The 18,578-nt window shown below is 49.5% G+C and overlaps 24 non-coding genes across 24 annotated transcripts; all 24 read right to left on the bottom strand.

Moving 5' to 3' along the window:
* Positions 1-643: 643 nt before the first annotated feature.
* On the bottom strand, positions 644-761 carry LOC143315486 (U5 spliceosomal RNA). Its single transcript, XR_013076057.1, has one exon. It is a non-coding gene; the product is annotated as a U5 spliceosomal RNA (small nuclear RNA).
* Positions 762-1,112: 351 nt separating this feature from the next.
* On the bottom strand, positions 1,113-1,303 carry LOC143315375 (U2 spliceosomal RNA). The gene has a single exon (XR_013075950.1). It is a non-coding gene; the product is annotated as a U2 spliceosomal RNA (small nuclear RNA).
* A 761-nt stretch (positions 1,304-2,064) lies between these two features.
* LOC143315312 (U1 spliceosomal RNA) lies at positions 2,065-2,229 on the bottom strand. The gene has a single exon (XR_013075887.1). It is a non-coding gene; the product is annotated as a U1 spliceosomal RNA (small nuclear RNA).
* A 677-nt stretch (positions 2,230-2,906) lies between these two features.
* Positions 2,907-3,024, bottom strand: LOC143315485 (U5 spliceosomal RNA). Its single transcript, XR_013076056.1, has one exon. It is a non-coding gene; the product is annotated as a U5 spliceosomal RNA (small nuclear RNA).
* A 351-nt stretch (positions 3,025-3,375) lies between these two features.
* Positions 3,376-3,566, bottom strand: LOC143315373 (U2 spliceosomal RNA). The gene has a single exon (XR_013075948.1). It is a non-coding gene; the product is annotated as a U2 spliceosomal RNA (small nuclear RNA).
* A 751-nt stretch (positions 3,567-4,317) lies between these two features.
* Positions 4,318-4,482, bottom strand: LOC143315577 (U1 spliceosomal RNA). Its single transcript, XR_013076147.1, has one exon. It is a non-coding gene; the product is annotated as a U1 spliceosomal RNA (small nuclear RNA).
* A 679-nt stretch (positions 4,483-5,161) lies between these two features.
* On the bottom strand, positions 5,162-5,279 carry LOC143315483 (U5 spliceosomal RNA). The gene has a single exon (XR_013076055.1). It is a non-coding gene; the product is annotated as a U5 spliceosomal RNA (small nuclear RNA).
* Positions 5,280-5,630: 351 nt separating this feature from the next.
* LOC143315451 (U2 spliceosomal RNA) lies at positions 5,631-5,821 on the bottom strand. The gene has a single exon (XR_013076025.1). It is a non-coding gene; the product is annotated as a U2 spliceosomal RNA (small nuclear RNA).
* A 746-nt stretch (positions 5,822-6,567) lies between these two features.
* On the bottom strand, positions 6,568-6,732 carry LOC143315311 (U1 spliceosomal RNA). Its single transcript, XR_013075886.1, has one exon. It is a non-coding gene; the product is annotated as a U1 spliceosomal RNA (small nuclear RNA).
* A 679-nt stretch (positions 6,733-7,411) lies between these two features.
* LOC143315482 (U5 spliceosomal RNA) lies at positions 7,412-7,529 on the bottom strand. Its single transcript, XR_013076054.1, has one exon. It is a non-coding gene; the product is annotated as a U5 spliceosomal RNA (small nuclear RNA).
* A 351-nt stretch (positions 7,530-7,880) lies between these two features.
* Positions 7,881-8,071, bottom strand: LOC143315372 (U2 spliceosomal RNA). Its single transcript, XR_013075947.1, has one exon. It is a non-coding gene; the product is annotated as a U2 spliceosomal RNA (small nuclear RNA).
* A 741-nt stretch (positions 8,072-8,812) lies between these two features.
* On the bottom strand, positions 8,813-8,977 carry LOC143315328 (U1 spliceosomal RNA). The gene has a single exon (XR_013075903.1). It is a non-coding gene; the product is annotated as a U1 spliceosomal RNA (small nuclear RNA).
* A 657-nt stretch (positions 8,978-9,634) lies between these two features.
* On the bottom strand, positions 9,635-9,752 carry LOC143315481 (U5 spliceosomal RNA). Its single transcript, XR_013076053.1, has one exon. It is a non-coding gene; the product is annotated as a U5 spliceosomal RNA (small nuclear RNA).
* A 351-nt stretch (positions 9,753-10,103) lies between these two features.
* On the bottom strand, positions 10,104-10,294 carry LOC143315371 (U2 spliceosomal RNA). Its single transcript, XR_013075946.1, has one exon. It is a non-coding gene; the product is annotated as a U2 spliceosomal RNA (small nuclear RNA).
* Positions 10,295-11,547: 1,253 nt separating this feature from the next.
* Positions 11,548-11,665, bottom strand: LOC143315480 (U5 spliceosomal RNA). The gene has a single exon (XR_013076052.1). It is a non-coding gene; the product is annotated as a U5 spliceosomal RNA (small nuclear RNA).
* Positions 11,666-12,016: 351 nt separating this feature from the next.
* On the bottom strand, positions 12,017-12,207 carry LOC143315370 (U2 spliceosomal RNA). Its single transcript, XR_013075945.1, has one exon. It is a non-coding gene; the product is annotated as a U2 spliceosomal RNA (small nuclear RNA).
* A 761-nt stretch (positions 12,208-12,968) lies between these two features.
* Positions 12,969-13,133, bottom strand: LOC143315582 (U1 spliceosomal RNA). The gene has a single exon (XR_013076152.1). It is a non-coding gene; the product is annotated as a U1 spliceosomal RNA (small nuclear RNA).
* A 679-nt stretch (positions 13,134-13,812) lies between these two features.
* On the bottom strand, positions 13,813-13,930 carry LOC143315479 (U5 spliceosomal RNA). The gene has a single exon (XR_013076051.1). It is a non-coding gene; the product is annotated as a U5 spliceosomal RNA (small nuclear RNA).
* Positions 13,931-14,288: 358 nt separating this feature from the next.
* Positions 14,289-14,479, bottom strand: LOC143315369 (U2 spliceosomal RNA). The gene has a single exon (XR_013075944.1). It is a non-coding gene; the product is annotated as a U2 spliceosomal RNA (small nuclear RNA).
* A 741-nt stretch (positions 14,480-15,220) lies between these two features.
* Positions 15,221-15,385, bottom strand: LOC143315310 (U1 spliceosomal RNA). Its single transcript, XR_013075885.1, has one exon. It is a non-coding gene; the product is annotated as a U1 spliceosomal RNA (small nuclear RNA).
* A 679-nt stretch (positions 15,386-16,064) lies between these two features.
* LOC143315478 (U5 spliceosomal RNA) lies at positions 16,065-16,182 on the bottom strand. Its single transcript, XR_013076050.1, has one exon. It is a non-coding gene; the product is annotated as a U5 spliceosomal RNA (small nuclear RNA).
* A 351-nt stretch (positions 16,183-16,533) lies between these two features.
* Positions 16,534-16,724, bottom strand: LOC143315368 (U2 spliceosomal RNA). Its single transcript, XR_013075943.1, has one exon. It is a non-coding gene; the product is annotated as a U2 spliceosomal RNA (small nuclear RNA).
* Positions 16,725-17,465: 741 nt separating this feature from the next.
* On the bottom strand, positions 17,466-17,630 carry LOC143315322 (U1 spliceosomal RNA). Its single transcript, XR_013075897.1, has one exon. It is a non-coding gene; the product is annotated as a U1 spliceosomal RNA (small nuclear RNA).
* A 679-nt stretch (positions 17,631-18,309) lies between these two features.
* LOC143315476 (U5 spliceosomal RNA) lies at positions 18,310-18,427 on the bottom strand. The gene has a single exon (XR_013076048.1). It is a non-coding gene; the product is annotated as a U5 spliceosomal RNA (small nuclear RNA).
* Between the last annotated feature and the right edge of the window lie 151 nt (positions 18,428-18,578).

Below are 18,578 nucleotides of genomic sequence, written 5' to 3'. Positions count from 1 at the left end.
AAAGCTGACTAACTCATCACAGTAAGGACAAGGCAGAATCTCACAGTCAGGTGCCCTTAGCATTAGCTGACCTTCACTGGTTGTTGCTGAGAATCACATTGACTCAAAAGATGTTGACTGGCGTCCTGCAAAGCTGACTAACTTACATCACAGTCAGGTGCCCTGACTCTTTTGTCTGTTTCTGAAAGGTTCAAAACACTTCCGTCATTTGACTAAGACGCGTGGTACGCCCACTTTGGACGTCAATTTGTTTCCGTTTTTTCCATGAGAAACATAACAAACAGTGACCTGGCATGCAGTCTCCGTCTCTGGCAAAGCAAACACAGGGCTGCAACAACACGTCAGTCTAAAAGCTGATGAATTCAGGTCACAGTCAATGACCACTTTGCTTATCTTCAACACTATGATGAGAGGAGAGCGCGTACGCAGTCCCCCACTATCACAAATCATGCAGCCCTAACGGTTTGCAGGCCCAGGCGACCCCCTGGAGCAGCGCGCACACGGCGTGGTGCAAGCGTTTGACTTGCGCGTAAGAAGGGCAGGCGCTGAGGCACCTCCTCCCAGGCGCTCCGTGGCTCAGTCCTGAGCGCTTTGTGCATGTGTTTGTGTGACCGAGGGCGCTGTTGATATTCACAAATGAACGAGGCTCAGCCAAGTGGCAGAGCCATCCAAAAATAGGTGCAACTCATTGGTGTTCCTTTCCACGGAAGTCTTTAGTAAAAGGCGAAAGACTTGTGCGATATGAAGAGAAACCTGAGTAAGTACGGCCCTCCCCTGTACGGCAGCCAAGACTGGTGTCGTCCCAGTCACTACACTCATGGTAGGCCTCGCTCTTTGTTGCACTGTCCCGACTGCAAGCTCTGGCTGCATTTTTGTCAGGCGTCATCCCGCCTTTGCTCCTTCCCCCTTCCCCCGCAGACACACAGTGATGGGAGAGCAGGAGACTGCCAGGGTTCCCAGTCAACAGCCAACAGGCTGAATTCCTGCCGCTCCGACTTGCGATGCCACGAGCGCCATCCGCTTTGAGCCTCGCCTCTTGATGCGCTGTCAAGACGAGCGACGGCCCTCTGGGCCTGCGTCCAGATTTGCTTTTGCTCTTGCACAAGGCTGAAGGAAGGTGCACCGTTCCCGGCGGCACTGCAATACCGGGTCGATGCATGGAGTGAACGGAGCAAGCCCCTTTTTCAGCTCCCGGCGCTAAAAATCCATTTAATATGTTGTCCCCGTATAGAGGACATATCAGATATTAAACTGATAAGAACAGATACTACACTTGATCTTAGCCAAAAGGCCGAGAAGCGATGAGGTTCAACCGTTTGCTGGCCCAGGCCACCCCCTGGAACAGTGCGCACACGCCGTGGTGCAAGCACTTGACTTGCGCATAAGAAGGGCAGGAGCTTAGCACCTCCTCCCAGGCGCTCCCTGGCTCAGCCCTGAGCGTTTGGTGTGTGTTTGTGTGACCGAGGGCGCTGTTGATATTCACAAATGCACGAGGCTCAGCCCAGTGGCAGAGCCATCAAAAAAGAAGTGCAACTCGTTGCTGTTCCCTTCCACGGAAGACAATTTCAATTTTTCAACATTTTGACGCTCATTAAGTCCATTACAGGGGTAACATCAAAGTACACAAATTACTTAGACGTGATGACATGGAAGTTTCAGCTATCCCATTTAAATACCATTGCAATCTTTCCATAATTGTTACTTCACCTAAAACAGGTCATACATTATCAAACAAAGGCGTGTTTGAAACTCTCCCCTGCAAAAGCTTTCTTTTCTTTTCTTTTCTTTTCTTTTCTTTTCTTTTCTTTTCTTTTCATTAGTTGACTTATCTTTTAGAATATAATCATTAAAAATGTTGAACATAGATTTCATAACAATTTCTTGTGGGACACAAAACTTTCTCTAACTGGCATCCTGCAAAGCTGACTAACTCATCACAGTAAGGTGCCATCACTCTTTTGGCTGTTACTGAAAAGCAACCACAGGGCTGCAACAACATATCATTCTAAAAGCTGATGAATTTAAGTTGCTGATGACCACTTTGCTTATCTTCAACACTATGATGAGGGGAGAGCGCGTACGCAGTCCCCCACTACCACAAATTATGCAGTCGAGATTCCCACATGTGGGGAATTCGCACCGGTCAGCACATCCCTCAGTGCAATGGATGCGCCTCGCCATGGGTGAACCACCTTGTTGATCATGGTATCTCCCCTGCCAGGTAAGTATGAATTGAAGGTGCCACTGACAGGCGGCTAAGTCCTGGACACGGCAACCTATGTGACGGTACGGACAAGGCAGAATCTCACAGTCAGGTGCCCTTAGCATTAGCTGACCTTCACTGGTTGTTGCTGAGAATCACATTGACTCAAAAGATGTTGACTGGCGTCCTGCAAAGCTGACTAACTTACATCACAGTCAGGTGCCCTGACTCTTTTGTCTGTTTCTGAAAGGTTCAAAACTTCCGTCATTTGACTAAGACGCGTGGTACGCCCACTTTGGACGTCAATTTGTTTCCGTTTTTTCCATGAGAAACATAACAAACAGTGACCTGGCATGCAGTCTCCGTCTCTGGCAAAGCAAACACAGGGCTGCAACAACACGTCAGTCTAAAAGCTGATGAATTCAGGTCACAGTCAATGACCACGTTGCTTATCTTCAACACTATGATGAGAGGAGAGCGCGTACGCAGTCCCCCACTATCACAAATCATGCAGCCCTAACGGTTTGCAGGCCCAGGCGACCCCCTGGAGCAGCGCGCACACGGCGTGGTGCAAGCGTTTGACTTGCGCGTAAGAAGGGCAGGCGCTGAGGCACCTCCTCCCAGGCGCTCCGTGGCTCAGTCCTGAGCGCTTTGTGCGTGTGTTTGTGTGACCGAGGGCGCTGTTGATATTCACAAATGAACGAGGCTCAGCCAAGTGGCAGAGCCATCCAAAAATAGGTGCAACTCATTGGTGTTCCTTTCCACGGAAGTCTTTAGTAAAAGGCGAAAGACTTGTGCGATATGAAGAGAAACCTGAGTAAGTACGGCCCTCCCCTGTACGGCAGCCAAGACTGGTGTCGTCCCAGTCACTACACTCATGGTAGGCCTCGCTCTTTGTTGCACTGTCCCGACTGCAAGCTCTGGCTGCATTTTTGTCAGGCGTCATCCCGCCTTTGCTCCTTCCCCCTTCCCCCGCAGACACACAGTGATGGGAGAGCAGGAGACTGCCAGGGTTCCCAGTCAACAGCCAACAGGCTGAATTCCTGCCGCTCCGACTTGCGATGCCACGAGCGCCATCCGCTTTGAGCCTCGCCTCTTGATGCGCTGTCAAGACGAGCGACGGCCCTCTCGGCCTGCGTCCAGATTTGCTTTTGCTCTTGCACAAGGCTGAAGGAAGGTGCACCGTTCCCGGCGGCACTGCAATACCGGGTCGATGCATGGAGTGAACGGAGCAAGCCCCTTTTTCAGCTCCCGGCGCTAAAAATCCATTTAATATGTTGTCCCCGTATAGAGGACATATCAGATATTAAACTGATAAGAACAGATACTACACTTGATCTTAGCCAAAAGGCCGAGAAGCGATGAGGTTCAACCGTTTGCTGGCCCAGGCCACCCCCTGGAACAGTGCGCACACGCCGTGGTGCAAGCGTTTGACTTGCGCATAAGAAGGGCAGGAGCTTAGCACCTCCTCCCAGGCGCTCCCTGGCTCAGCCCTGAGCGTTTGGTGTGTGTTTGTGTGACCGAGGGCGCTGTTGATATTCACAAATGCACGAGGCTCAGCCCAGTGGCAGAGCCATCAAAAAAGAAGTGCAACTCGTTGCTGTTCCCTTCCACGGAAGATAATTTCAATTTTTCAACATTTTGACGCTCATTAAGTCCATTACAGGGGTAACATCAAAGTACACACATTACTTAGACGTGATGACATGGAAGTTTCAGCTATCCCATTTAAATACCATTGCAATCTTTCCATAATTGTTACTTCAGCTAAAACAGGTCATACATTTTCAAACAAAGGCGTGTTTGGAACTCTCCCCTGCAAAAGCTTTCTTTTCTTTTCTTTTCTTTTCTTTTCTTTTCTTTTCATTAGTTGACTTATCTTTTAGAATATAATCATTAAAAATGTTGAACATAGATTTTATAACAATTTCTTGTGGGACACAAAACTTTCTCTAACTGGCATCCTGCAAAGCTGACTAACTCATCACAGTAAGGTGCCATCACTCTTTTGGCTGTTACTGAAAAGCAACCACAGGGCTGCAACAACATATCATTCTAAAAGCTGAAGAATTTAAGTTGCTGATGACCACTTTGCTTATCTTCAACACTATGATGAGGGGAGAGCGCGTACGCAGTCCCCCACTACCACAAATTATGCAGTCGAGATTCCCACATGTGGGGAATTCGCACGGGTCAGCACATCCCTCAGTGCAATGGATGCGCCTCGCCATGGGTGAACCACCTTGTTGATCATGGTATCTCCCCTGCCAGGTAAGTATGAATTGAAGGTGCCACTGACAGGCGGCTAAGTCCTGGACACGGCAACCTATGTGACGGTACGGACAAGGCAGAATCTCACAGTCAGGTGCCCTTAGCATTAGCTGACCTTCACTGGTTGTTGCTGAGAATCACATTGACTCAAAAGATGTTGACTGGCGTCCTGCAAAGCTGACTAACTTACATCACAGTCAGGTGCCCTGACTCTTTTGTCTGTTTCTGAAAAGTTCAAAACACTTCCGTCATTTGACTAAGACGCGTGGTACGCCCACTTTGGACGTCAATTTGTTTCCGTTTTTTCCATGAGAAACATAACAAACAGTGACCTGGCATGCAGTCTCCGTCTCTGGCAAAGCAAACACAGGGCTGCAACAACACGTCAGTCTAAAAGCTGATGAATTCAGGTCACAGTCAATGACCACTTTGCTTATCTTCAACACTATGATGAGAGGAGAGCACGTACGCAGTCCCCCACTATCACAAATCATGCAGCCCTAACGGTTTGCAGGCCCAGGCGACCCCCTGGAGCAGCGCGCACACGGCGTGGTGCAAGCGTTTGACTTGCGCGTAAGAAGGGCAGGCGCTGAGGCACCTCCTCCCAGGCGCTCCGTGGCTCAGCCCTGAGCGCTTTATGCGTGTGTTTGTGTGACCGAGGGCGCTGTTGATATTCACAAATGAACGAGGCTCAGCCAAGTGGCAGAGCCATCCAAAAATAGGTGCAACTCATTGGTGTTCCTTTCCACGGAAGTCTTTAGTAAAAGGCGAAAGACTTGTGCGATATGAAGAGAAACCTGAGTAAGTACGGCCCTCCCCTGTACGGCAGCCAAGACTGGTGTCGTCCCAGTCACTACACTCATGGTAGGCCTCGCTCTTTGTTGCACTGTCCCGACTGCAAGCTCTGGCTGCATTTTTGTCAGGCGTCATCCCGCCTTTGCTCCTTCCCCCTTCCCCCGCAGACACACAGTGATGGGAGAGCAGGAGACTGCCAGGGTTCCCAGTCAACAGCCAACAGGCTGAATTCCTGCCGCTCCGACTTGCGATGCCACGAGCGCCATCCGCTTTGAGCCTCGCCTCTTGATGTGCTGTCCAGACGAGCGACGGCCCTCTCGGCCTGCGTCCACATTTGCTTTTGCTCTTGCACAAGGCTGAAGGAAGGTGCACCGTTCCCGGTGGCACTGCAATACCGGGTCGATGCATGGAGTGAACGGAGCAAGCCCCTTTTTCAGCTCCCGGCGCTAAAAATCCATTTAATATGTTGTCCCCGTATAGAGAACATATCAGATATTAAACTGATAAGAACAGATACTACACTTGATCTTAGCCAAAAGGCCGAGAAGCGATGAGGTTCAACCGTTTGCTGGCCCAGGCCACCCCCTGGAACAGTGCGCACACGCCGTGGTGCAAGCGTTTGACTTGCGCATAAGAAGGGCAGGAGCTTAGTACCTCCTCCCAGGCGCTCCCTGGCTCAGCCCTGAGCGTTTGGTGTGTGTTTGTGTGACCGAGGGCGCTGTTGATATTCACAAATGCACGAGGCTCAGCCCAGTGGCAGAGCCATCAAAAAAGAAGTGCAACTCGTTGCTGTTCCCTTCCACGGAAGACAATTTCAATTTTTCAACATTTTGACGCTCATTAAGTCCATTACAGGGGTAACATCAAAGTACACACATTACTTAGACGTGATGACATGGAAGTTTCAGCTATCCCATTTAAATACCATTGCAATCTTTCCATAATTGTTACTTCAGCTAAAACAGGTCATACATTATCAAACAAAGGCGTGTTTGGAACTCTCCCCTGCAAAAGCTTTCTTTGCTTTTCTTTTCTTTTCTTTTCTTTTCATTAGTTGACTTATCTTTTAGAATATAATCATTAAAAATGTTCAACATAGATTTCATAACAATTTCTTGTGGGACACAAAATTTTCTCTAACTGGCATCCTGCAAAGCTGACTAACTCATCACAGTAAGGTGCCCTGACTCTTTTGGCTGTTTCTGAAAAGCAACCACAGGGCTGCAACAACATATCATTCTAAAAGCTGATGAATTTAAGTTGCTGATGACCACTTTGCTTATCTTCAACACAATGATGAGGGGAGAGCGCGTACGCAGTCCCCCACTACCACAAATTATGCAGTCGAGATTCCCACATGTGGGGAATTCGCACCGGTCAGCACATCCCTCAGTGCAATGGATGCGCCTCGCCATGGGTGAACCACCTTGTTGATCATGGTATCTCCCCTGCCAGGTAAGTATGAATTGAAGGTGCCACTGACAGGCGGCTAAGTCCTGGACACGGCAACCTATGTGACGGTACGGACAAGGCAGAATCTCACAGTCAGGTGCCCTTAGCATTAGCTGACCTTCACTGGTTGTTGCTGAGAATCACATTGACTCAAAAGATGTTGACTGGCGTCCTGCAAAGCTGACTAACTTACATCACAGTCAGGTGCCCTGACACTTTTGTCTGTTTCTGAAAGGTTCAAAACACTTCCGTCATTTGACTAAGACGCGTGGTACGCCCACTTTGGACGTCAATTTGTTTCCGTTTTTTCCATGAGAAACATAACAAACAGTGACCTGGCATGCAGTCTCCGTCTCTGGCAAAGCAAACACAGGGCTGCAACAACACGTCAGTCTAAAAGCTGATGAATTCAGGTCACAGTCAATGACCACTTTGCTTATCTTCAACACTATGATGAGAGGAGAGCGCGTACGCAGTCCCCCACTATCACAAATCATGCAGCCCTAACGGTTTGCAGGCCCAGGCGACCCCCTGGAGCAGCGCGCACACGGCGTGGTGCAAGCGTTTGACTTGCGCGTAAGAAGGGCAGGCGCTGAGGCACCTCCTCCCAGGCGCTCCGTGGCTCAGTCCTGAGCGCTTTGTGCGTGTGTTTGTGTGACCGAGGGCGCTGTTGATATTCACAAATGAACGAGGCTCAGCCAAGTGGCAGAGCCATCCAAAAATAGGTGCAACTCATTGGTGTTCCTTTCCACGGAAGTCTTTAGTAAAAGGCGAAAGACTTGTGCGATATGAAGAGAAACCTGAGTAAGTACGGCCCTCCCCTGTACGGCAGCCAAGACTGGTGTCGTCCCAGTCACTACACTCATGGTAGGCCTCGCTCTTTGTTGCACTGTCCCGACTGCAAACTCTGGCTGCATTTTTGTCAGGCGTCATCCCGCCTTTGCTCCTTCCCCCTTCCCCCGCAGACACACAGTGATGGGAGAGCAGGAGACTGCCAGGGTTCCCAGTCAACAGCCAACAGGCTGAATTCCTGCCGCTCCGACTTGCGATGCCACGAGCGCCATCCGCTTTGAGCCTCGCCTCTTGATGCGCTGTCAAGACGAGCGACGGCCCTCTGGGCCTGCGTCCAGATTTGCTTTTGCTCTTGCACAAGGCTGAAGGAAGGTGCACCGTTCCCGGCGGCACTGCAATACCGGGTCGATGCATGGAGTGAACGGAGCAAGCCCCTTTTTCAGCTCCCGGCGCTAAAAATCCATTTAATATGTTGTCCCCGTATAGAGGACATATCAGATATTAAACTGATAAGAACAGATACTACACTTGATCTTAGCCAAAAGGCCGAGAAGCGATGAGGTTCAACCGTTTGCTGGCCCAGGCCACCCCCTGGAACAGTGCGCACACGCCGTGGTGCAAGCACTTGACTTGCGCATAAGAAGGGCAGGAGCTTAGCACCTCCTCCCAGGCGCTCCCTGGCTCAGCCCTGAGCGTTTGGTGTGTGTTTGTGTGACCGAGGGCGCTGTTGATATTCACAAATGCACGAGGCTCAGCCCAGTGGCAGAGCCATCAAAAAAGAAGTGCAACTCGTTGCTGTTCCCTTCCACGGAAGACAATTTCAATTTTTCAACATTTTGACGCTCATTAAGTCCATTACAGGGGTAACATCAAAGTACACAAATTACTTAGACGTGATGACATGGAAGTTTCAGCTATCCCATTTAAATACCATTGCAATCTTTCCATAATTGTTACTTCAGCTAAAACAGGTCATACATTATCAAACAAAGGCGTGTTTGGAACTCTCCCCTGCAAAAGCTTTCTTTTCTTTTCTTTTCTTTTCTTTTCATTAGTTGACTTATCTTTTAGAATATAATCATTAAAAATGTTGAACATAGATTTCATAACAATTTCTTGTGGGACACAAAACTTTCTCTAACTGGCATCCTGCAAAGCTGACTAACTCATCACAGTAAGGTGCCATCACTCTTTTGGCTGTTACTGAAAAGCAACCACAGGGCTGCAACAACATATCATTCTAAAAGCTGATGAATTTAAGTTGCTGATGACCACTTTGCTTATCTTCAACACTATGATGAGGGAAGAGCGCGTACGCAGTCCCCCACTACCACAAATTATACAGTCGAGATTCCCACATGTGGGGAATTCGCACCGGTCAGCACATCCCTCAGTGCAATGGATGCGCCTCGCCATGGGTGAACCACCTTGTTGATCATGGTATCTCCCCTGCCAGGTAAGTATGAATTGAAGGTGCCACTGACAGGCGGCTAAGTCCTGGACACGGCAACCTATGTGACGGTACGGACAAGGCAGAATCTCACAGTCAGGTGCCCTTAGCATTAGCTGACCTTCACTGGTTGTTGCTGAGAATCACATTGACTCAAAAGATGTTGACTGGCGTCCTGCAAAGCTGACTAACTTACATCACAGTCAGGTGCCCTGACTCTTTTGTCTGTTTCTGAAAGGTTCAAAACACTTCCGTCATTTGACTAAGACGCGTGGTACGCCCACTTTGGACGTCAATTTGTTTCCGTTTTTTCCATGAGAAACATAACAAACAGTGACCTGGCATGCAGTCTCCGTCTCTGGCAAAGCAAATACAGGGCTGCAACAACACGTCAGTCTAAAAGCTGATGAATTCAGGTCACAGTCAATGACCACTTTGCTTATCTTCAACACTATGATGAGAGGAGAGCGCGTACGCAGTCCCCCACTATCACAAATCATGCAGCCCTAACGGTTTGCAGGCCCAGGCGACCCCCTGGAGCAGCGCGCACACGGCGTGGTGCAAGCGTTTGACTTGCGCGTAAGAAGGGCAGGCGCTCCGTGGCTCAGTCCTGAGCGCTTTGTGCGTGTGTTTGTGTGACCGAGGGCGCTGTTGATATTCACAAATGAACGAGGCTCAGCCAAGTGGCAGAGCCATCCAAAAATAGGTGCAACTCATTGGTGTTCCTTTCCACGGAAGTCTTTAGTAAAAGGCGAAAGACTTGTGCGATATGAAGAGAAACCTGAGTAAGTATGGCCTTCCCCTGTACGGCAGCCAAGACTGGTGTCGTCCCAGTCACTACACTCATGGTAGGCCTCGCTCTTTGTTGCACTGTCCCGACTGCAAGCTCTGGCTGCATTTTTGTCAGGCGTCATCCCGCCTTTGCTCCTTCCCCCTTCCCCCGCAGACACACAGTGATGGGAGAGCAGGAGACTGCCAGGGTTCCCAGTCAACAGCCAACAGGCTGAATTCCTGCCGCTCCGACTTGCGATGCCACGAGCGCCATCCGCTTTGAGCCTCGCCTCTTGATGCGCTGTCAAGACGAGCGACGGCCCTCTCGGCCTGCGTCCAGATTTGCTTTTGCTCTTGCACAAGGCTGAAGGAAGGTGCACCGTTCCCGGCGGCACTGCAATACCGGGTCGATGCATGGAGTGAACGGAGCAAGCCCCTTTTTCAGCTCCCGGCGCTAAAAATCCATTTAATATGTTGTCCCCGTATAGAGGACATATCAGATATTAAACTGATAAGAACAGATACTACACTTGATCTTAGCCAAAAGGCCGAGAAGCGATGAGGTTCAACCGTTTGCTGGCCCAGGCCACCCCCTGGAACAGTGCGCACACGCCGTGGTGCAAGCGTTTGACTTGCGCATAAGAAGGGCAGGAGCTTAGCACCTCCTCCCAGGCGCTCCCTGGCTCAGCCCTGAGCGTTTGGTGTGTGTTTGTGTGACCGAGGGCGCTGTTGATATTCACAAATGCACGAGGCTCAGCCCAGTGGCAGAGCCATCAAAAAAGAAGTGCAACTCGTTGCTGTTCCCTTCCACGGAAGACAATTTCAATTTTTCAACATTTTGACGCTCATTAAGTCCATTACAGGGGTAACATCAAAGTACACAAATTACTTAGACGTGATGACATGGAAGTTTCAGCTATCCCATTTAAATACCATTGCAATCTTTCCATAATTGTTACTTCAGCTAAAACAGGTCATACATTATCAAACAAAGGCGTGTTTGGAACTCTCCCCTGCAAAAGCTTTCTTTTCTTTTCTTTTCTTTTCTTTTCTTTTCTTTTCTTTTCATTAGTTGACTTATCTTTAAGAATATAATCATTAAAAATGTTGAACATAGATTTCATAACAATTTCTTGTGGGACACAAAACTTTCTCTAACTGGCATCCTGCAAAGCTGACTAACTCATCACAGTAAGGACAAGGCAGAATCTCACAGTCAGGTGCCCTTAGCATTAGCTGACCTTCACTGGTTGTTGCTGAGAATCACATTGACTCAAAAGATGTTGACTGGCGTCCTGCAAAGCTGACTAACTTACATCACAGTCAGGTGCCCTGACACTTTTGTCTGTTTCTGAAAGGTTCAAAACACTTCCGTCATTTGACTAAGACGCATGGTACGCCCACTTTGGACGTCAATTTGTTTCCGTTTTTTCCATGAGAAACATAACAAACAGTGACCTGGCATGCAGTCTCCGTCTCTGGCAAAGCAAACACAGGGCTGCAACAACACGTCAGTCTAAAAGCTGATGAATTCAGGTCACAGTCAATGACCACTTTGCTTATCTTCAACACTATGATGAGAGGAGAGCGCGAACGCAGTCACCCACTATCACAAATCATGCAGCCCTAACGGTTTGCAGGCCCAGGCGACCCCCTGGAGCAGCGCGCACACGGCGTGGTGCAAGCGTTTGACTTGCGCGTAAGAAGGGCAGGCGCTGAGGCACCTCCTCCCAGGCGCTCCGTGGCTCAGTCCTGAGCGCTTTGTGCGTGTGTTTGTGTGACCGAGGGCGCTGTTGATATTCACAAATGAACGAGGCTCAGCCAAGTGGCAGAGCCATCCAAAAATAGGTGCAACTCATTGGTGTTCCTTTCCACGGAAGTCTTTAGTAAAAGGCGAAAGACTTGTGCGATATGAAGAGAAACCTGAGTAAGTACGGCCCTCCCCTGTACGGCAGCCAAGACTGGTGTCGTCCCAGTCACTACACTCATGGTAGGCCTCGCTCTTTGTTGCACTGTCCCGACTGCAAGCTCTGGCTGCATTTTTGTCAGGCGTCATCCCGCCTTTGCTCCTTCCCCCTTCCCCCGCAGACACACAGTGATGGGAGAGCAGGAGACTGCCAGGGTTCCCAGTCAACAGCCAACAGGCTGAATTCCTGCCGCTCCGACTTGCGATGCCACGAGCGCCATCCGCTTTGAGCCTCGCCTCTTGATGCGCTGTCAAGACGAGCGACGGCCCTCTCGGCCTGCGTCCAGATTTGCTTTTGCTCTTGCACAAGGCTGAAGGAAGGTGCACCGTTCCCGGCGGCACTGCAATACCGGGTCGATGCATGGAGTGAACGGAGCAAGCCCCTTTTTCAGCTCCCGGCGCTAAAAATCCATTTAATATGTTGTCCCCGTATAGAGGACATATCAGATATTAAACTGATAAGAACAGATACTACACTTGATCTTAGCCAAAAGGCCGAGAAGCGATGAGGTTCAACCGTTTGCTGGCCCAGGCCACCCCCTGGAACAGTGCGCACACGCCGTGGTGCAAGCGTTTGACTTGCGCATAAGAAGGGCAGGAGCTTAGCACCTCCTCCCAGGCGCTCCCTGGCTCAGCCCTGAGCGTTTGGTGTGTGTTTGTGTGACCGAGGGCGCTGTTGATATTCACAAATGCACGAGGCTCAGCCCAGTGGCAGAGCCATCAAAAAAGAAGTGCAACTCGTTGCTGTTCCCTTCCACGGAAGACAATTTCAATTTTTCAACATTTTGACGCTCATTAAGTCCATTACAGGGGTAACATCAAAGTACACAAATTACTTAGACGTGATGACATGGAAGTTTCAGCTATCCCATTTAAATACCATTGCAATCTTTCCATAATTGTTACTTCACCTAAAACAGGTCATACATTATCAAACAAAGGCGTGTTTGGAACTCTCCCCTGCAAAAGCTTTCTTTTCTTTTCTTTTCTTTTCTTTTCTTTTCTTTTCTTTTCTTTTCATTAGTTGACTTATCTTTTAGAATATAATCATTAAAAATGTTGAACATAGATTTCATAACAATTTCTTGTGGGACACAAAACTTTCTCTAACTGGCATCCTGCAAAGCTGACTAACTCATCACAGTAAGGTGCCATCACTCTTTTGGCTGTTACTGAAAAGCAACCACAGGGCTGCAACAACATATCATTCTAAAAGCTGATGAATTTAAGTTGCTGATGACCACTTTGCTTATCTTCAACACTATGATGAGGGGAGAGCGCGTACGCAGTCCCCCACTACCACAAATTATGCAATCGAGATTCCCACATGTGGGGAATTCGCACGGGTCAGCACATCCCTCAGTGCAATGGATGCGCCTCGCCATGGGTGAACCACCTTGTTGATCATGGTATCTCCCCTGCCAGGTAAGTATGAATTGAAGGTGCCACTGACAGGCGGCTAAGTCCTGGACACGGCAACCTATGTGACGGTACGGACAAGGCAGAATCTCACAGTCAGGTGCCCTTAGCATTAGCTGACCTTCACTGGTTATTGCTGAGAATCACATTGACTCAAAAGATGTTGACTGGCGTCCTGCAAAGCTGACTAACTTACATCACAGTCAGGTGCCCTGACTCTTTTGTCTGTTTCTGAAAGGTTCAAAACACTTCCGTCATTTGACTAAGACGCGTGGTACGCCCACTTTGGACGTCAATTTGTTTCCGTTTTTTCCATGAGAAACATAACAAACAGTGACCTGGCATGCAGTCTCCGTCTCTGGCAAAGCAAACACAGGGCTGCAACAACACGTCAGTCTAAAAGCTGATGAATTCAGGTCACAGTCAATGACCACTTTGCTTATCTTCAACACTATGATGAGAGGAGAGCGCGTACGCAGTCCCCCACTATCACAAATCATGCAGCCCTAACGGTTTGCAGGCCCAGGCGACCCCCTGGAGCAGCGCGCACACGGCGTGGTGCAAGCGTTTGACTTGCGCGTAAGAAGGGCAGGCGCTGAGGCACCTCCTCCCAGGCGCTCCGTGGCTCAGTCCTGAGCGCTTTGTGCGTGTGTTTGTGTGACCGAGGGCGCTGTTGATATTCACAAATAAACGAGGCTCAGCCAAGTGGCAGAGCCATCCAAAAATAGGTGCAACTCATTGGTGTTCCTTTCCACGGAAGTCTTTAGTAAAAGGCGAAAGACTTGTGCGATATGAAGAGAAACCTGAGTAAGTACGGCCCTCCCCTGTACGGCAGCCAAGACTGGTGTCGTCCCAGTCACTACACTCATGGTAGGCCTCGCTCTTTGTTGCACTGTCCCGACTGCAAGCTCTGGCTGCATTTTTGTCAGGCGTCATCCCGCCTTTGCTCCTTCCCCCTTCCCCCTTCCCCCGCAGACACACAGTGATGGGAGAGCAGGAGACTGCCAGGGTTCCCAGTCAACAGCCAACAGGCTGAATTCCTGCCGCTCCGACTTGCGATGCCACGAGCGCCATCCGCTTTGAGCCTCGCCTCTTGATGCGCTGTCAAGACGAGCGACGGCCCTCTGGGCCTGCGTCCAGATTTGCTTTTGCTCTTGCACAAGGCTGAAGGAAGGTGCACCGTTCCCGGCGGCACTGCAATACCGGGTCGATGCATGGAGTGAACGGAGCAAGCCCCTTTTTCAGCTCCCGGCGCTAAAAATCCATTTAATATGTTGTCCCCGTATAGAGGACATATCAGATATTAAACTGATAAGAACAGATACTACACTTGATCTTAGCCAAAAGGCCGAGAAGCGATGAGGTTCAACCGTTTGCTGGCCCAGGCCACCCCCTGGAACAGTGCGCACACGCCGTGGTGCAAGCGTTTGACTTGCGCATAAGAAGGGCAGGAGCTTAGCACCTCCTCCCAGGCGCTCCCTGGCTCAGCCCTGAGCGTTTGGTGTGTGTTTGTGTGACCGAGGGCGCTGTTGATATTCACAAATGCACGAGGCTCAGCCCAGTGGCAGAGCCATCAAAAAAGAAGTGCAACTCGTTGCTGTTCCCTTCCACGGAAGATAATTTCAATTTTTCAACATTTTGACGCTCATTAAGTCCATTACAGGGGTAACATCAAAGTACACACATTACTTAGACGTGATGACATGGAAGTTTCAGCTATCCCATTTAAATACCATTGCAATCTTTCCATAATTGTTACTTCAGCTAAAACAGGTCATACATTATCAAACAAAGGCGTGTTTGGAACTCTCCCCTGCAAAAGCTTTCTTTTCTTTTCTTTTCTTTTCTTTTCATTAGTTGACTTATCTTTTAGAATATAATCATTAAAAATGTTGAACATAGATTTCATAACAATTTCTTGTGGGACACAAAACTTTCTCTAACTGGCATCCTGCAAAGCTGACTAACTCATCACAGTAAGGTGCCATCACTCTTTTGGCTGTTACTGAAAAGCAACCACAGGGCTGCAACAACATATCATTCTAAAAGCTGATGAATTTAAGTTGCTGATGACCACTTTGCTTATCTTCAACACTATGATGAGGGGAGAGCGCGTACGCAGTCCCCCACTACCACAAATTATGCAGTCGAGATTCCCACATGTGGGGAATTCGCACCGGTCAGCACATCCCTCAGTGCAATGGATGCGCCTCGCCATGGGTGAACCACCTTGTTGATCATGGTATCTCCCCTGCCAGGTAAGTATGAATTGAAGGTGCCACTGACAGGCGGCTAAGTCCTGGACACGGCAACCTATGTGACGGTACGGACAAGGCAGAATCTCACAGTCAGGTGCCCTTAGCATTAGCTGACCTTCACTGGTTGTTGCTGAGAATCACATTGACTCAAAAGATGTTGACTGGCGTCCTGCAAAGCTGACTAACTTACATCACAGTCAGGTGCCCTGACTCTTTTGTCTGTTTCTGAAAAGTTCAAAACACTTCCGTCATTTGACTAAGACGCGTGGTACGCCCACTTTGGACGTCAATTTGTTTCCGTTTTTTCCATGAGAAACATAACAAACAGTGACCTGGCATGCAGTCTCCGTCTCTGGCAAAGCAAACACAGGGCTGCAACAACACGTCAGTCTAAAAGCTGATGAATTCAGGTCACAGTCAATGACCACTTTGCTTATCTTCAACACTATGATGAGAGGAGAGCGCGTACGCAGTCCCCCACTATCACAAATCATGCAGCCCTAACGGTTTGCAGGCCCAGGCGACCCCCTGGAGCAGCGCGCACACGGCGTGGTGCAAGCGTTTGACTTGCGCGTAAGAAGGGCAGGCGCTGAGGCACCTCCTCCCAGGCGCTCCGTGGCTCAGTCCTGAGCGCTTTGAGCGTGTGTTTGTGTGACCGAGGGCGCTGTTGATATTCACAAACGAACGAGGCTCAGCCAAGTGGCAGAGCCATCCAAAAATAGGTGCAACTCATTGGTGTTCCTTTCCACGGAAGTCTTTAGTAAAAGGCGAAAGACTTGTGCGATATGAAGAGAAACCTGAGTAAGTACGGCCCTCCCCTGTACGGCAGCCAAGACTGGTGTCGTCCCAGTCACTACACTCATGGTAGGCCTCGCTCTTTGTTGCACTGTCCCGACTGCAAGCTCTGGCTGCATTTTTGTCAGGCGTCATCCCGCCTTTGCTCCTTCCCCCTTCCCCCGCAGACACACAGTGATGGGAGAGCAGGAGACTGCCAGGGTTCCCAGTCAACAGCCAACAGGCTGAATTCCTGCCGCTCCGACTTGCGATGCCACGAGCGCCATCCGCTTTGAGCCTCGCCTCTTGATGCGCTGTCAAGACGAGCGACGGCCCTCTGGGCCTGCGTCCAGATTTGCTTTTGCTCTTGCACAAGGCTGAAGGAAGGTGCACCGTTCCCGGCGGCACTGCAATACCGGGTCGATGCATGGAGTGAACGGAGCAAGCCCCTTTTTCAGCTCCCGGCGCTAAAAATCCATTTAATATGTTGTCCCCGTATAGAGGACATATCAGATATTAAACTGATAAGAACAGATACTACACTTGATCTTAGCCAAAAGGCCGAGAAGCGATGAGGTTCAACCGTTTGCTGGCCCAGGCCACCCCCTGGAACAGTGCGCACACGCCGTGGTGCAAGCGTTTGACTTGCGCATAAGAAGGGCAGGAGCTTAGCACCTCCTCCCAGGCGCTCCCTGGCTCAGCCCTGAGCGTTTGGTGTGTGTTTGTGTGACCGAGGGCGCTGTTGATATTCACAAATGCACGAGGCTCAGCCCAGTGGCAGAGCCATCAAAAAAGAAGTGCAACTCGTTGCTGTTCCCTTCCACGGAAGATAATTTCAATTTTTCAACATTTTGACGCTCATTAAGTCCATTACAGGGGTAACATCAAAGTACACACATTACTTAGACGTGATGACATGGAAGTTTCAGCTATCCCATTTAAATACCATTGCAATCTTTCCATAATTGTTACTTCAGCTAAAACAGGTCATACATTATCAAACAAAGGCGTGTTTGGAACTCTCCCCTGCAAAAGCTTTCTTTTCTTTTCTTTTCTTTTCTTTTCATTAGTTGACTTATCTTTTAGAATATAATCATTAAAAATGTTGAACATAGATTTCATAACAATTTCTTGTGGGACACAAAACTTTCTCTAATTGGCATCCTGCAAAGCTGACTAACTCATCACAGTAAGGTGCCATCACTCTTTTGGCTGTTACTGAAAAGCAACCACAGGGCTGCAACAACATATCATTCTAAAAGCTGATGAATTTAAGTTGCTGATGACCACTTTGCTTATCTTCAACACTATGATGAAGGGAGAGCGCGTACGCAGTCCCCCACTACCACAAATTATGCAGTCGAGATTCCCACATGTGGGGAATTCGCACCGGTCAGCACATCCCTCAGTGCAATGGATGCGCCTCGCCATGGGTGAACCACCTTGTTGATCATGGTATCTCCCCTGCCAGGTAAGTATGAATTGAAGGTGCCACTGACAGGCGGCTAAGTCCTGGACACGGCAACCTATGTGACGGTACGGACAAGGCAGAATCTCACAGTCAGGTGCCCTTAGCATTAGCTGACCTTCACTGGTTGTTGCTGAGAATCACATTGACTCAAAAGATGTTGACTGGCGTCCTGCAAAGCTGACTAACTTACATCACAGTCAGGTGCCCTGACTCTTTTGTCTGTTTCTGAAAGGTTCAAAACACTTCCGTCATTTGACTAAGACGCGTGGTACGCCCACTTTGGACGTCAATTTGTTTCCGTTTTTTCCATGAGAAACATAACAAACAGTGACCTGGCATGCAGTCTCCGTCTCTGGCAAAGCAAACACAGGGCTGCAACAACACGTCAGTCTAAAAGCTGATGAATTCAGGTCACAGTCAATGACCACTTTGCTTATCTTCAACACTATGATGAGAGGAGAGCGCGTACGCAGTCCCCCACTATCACAAATCATGCAGCCCTAACGGTTTGCAGGCCCAGGCGACCCCCTGGAGCAGCGCGCACACGGCGTGGTGCAAGCGTTTGACTTGCGCGTAAGAAGGGCAGGCGCTGAGGCACCTCCTCCCAGGCGCTCCGTGGCTCAGTCCTGAGCGCTTTGTGCATGTGTTTGTGTGACCGAGGGCGCTGTTGATATTCACAAATGAACGAGGCTCAGCCAAGTGGCAGAGCCATCCAAAAATAGGTGCAACTCATTGGTGTTCCTTTCCACGGAAGTCTTTAGTAAAAGGCGAAAGACTTGTGCGATATGAAGAGAAACCTGAGTAAGTACGGCCCTCCCCTGTACGGCAGCCAAGACTGGTGTCGTCCCAGTCACTACACTCATGGTAGGCCTCGCTCTTTGTTGCACTGTCCCGACTGCAAGCTCTGGCTGCATTTTTGTCAGGCGTCATCCCGCCTTTGCTCCTTCCCCCTTCCC

The sequence above is a fragment of the Chaetodon auriga genome, chromosome 22 (assembly GCF_051107435.1).
Source record: "Chaetodon auriga isolate fChaAug3 chromosome 22, fChaAug3.hap1, whole genome shotgun sequence".
NCBI lineage: Eukaryota > Metazoa > Chordata > Actinopteri > Chaetodontiformes > Chaetodontidae > Chaetodon > Chaetodon auriga.
Note: the sequence above shows the minus strand (reverse complement) of the source record. Positions and strands in the feature narration are given on the sequence as shown.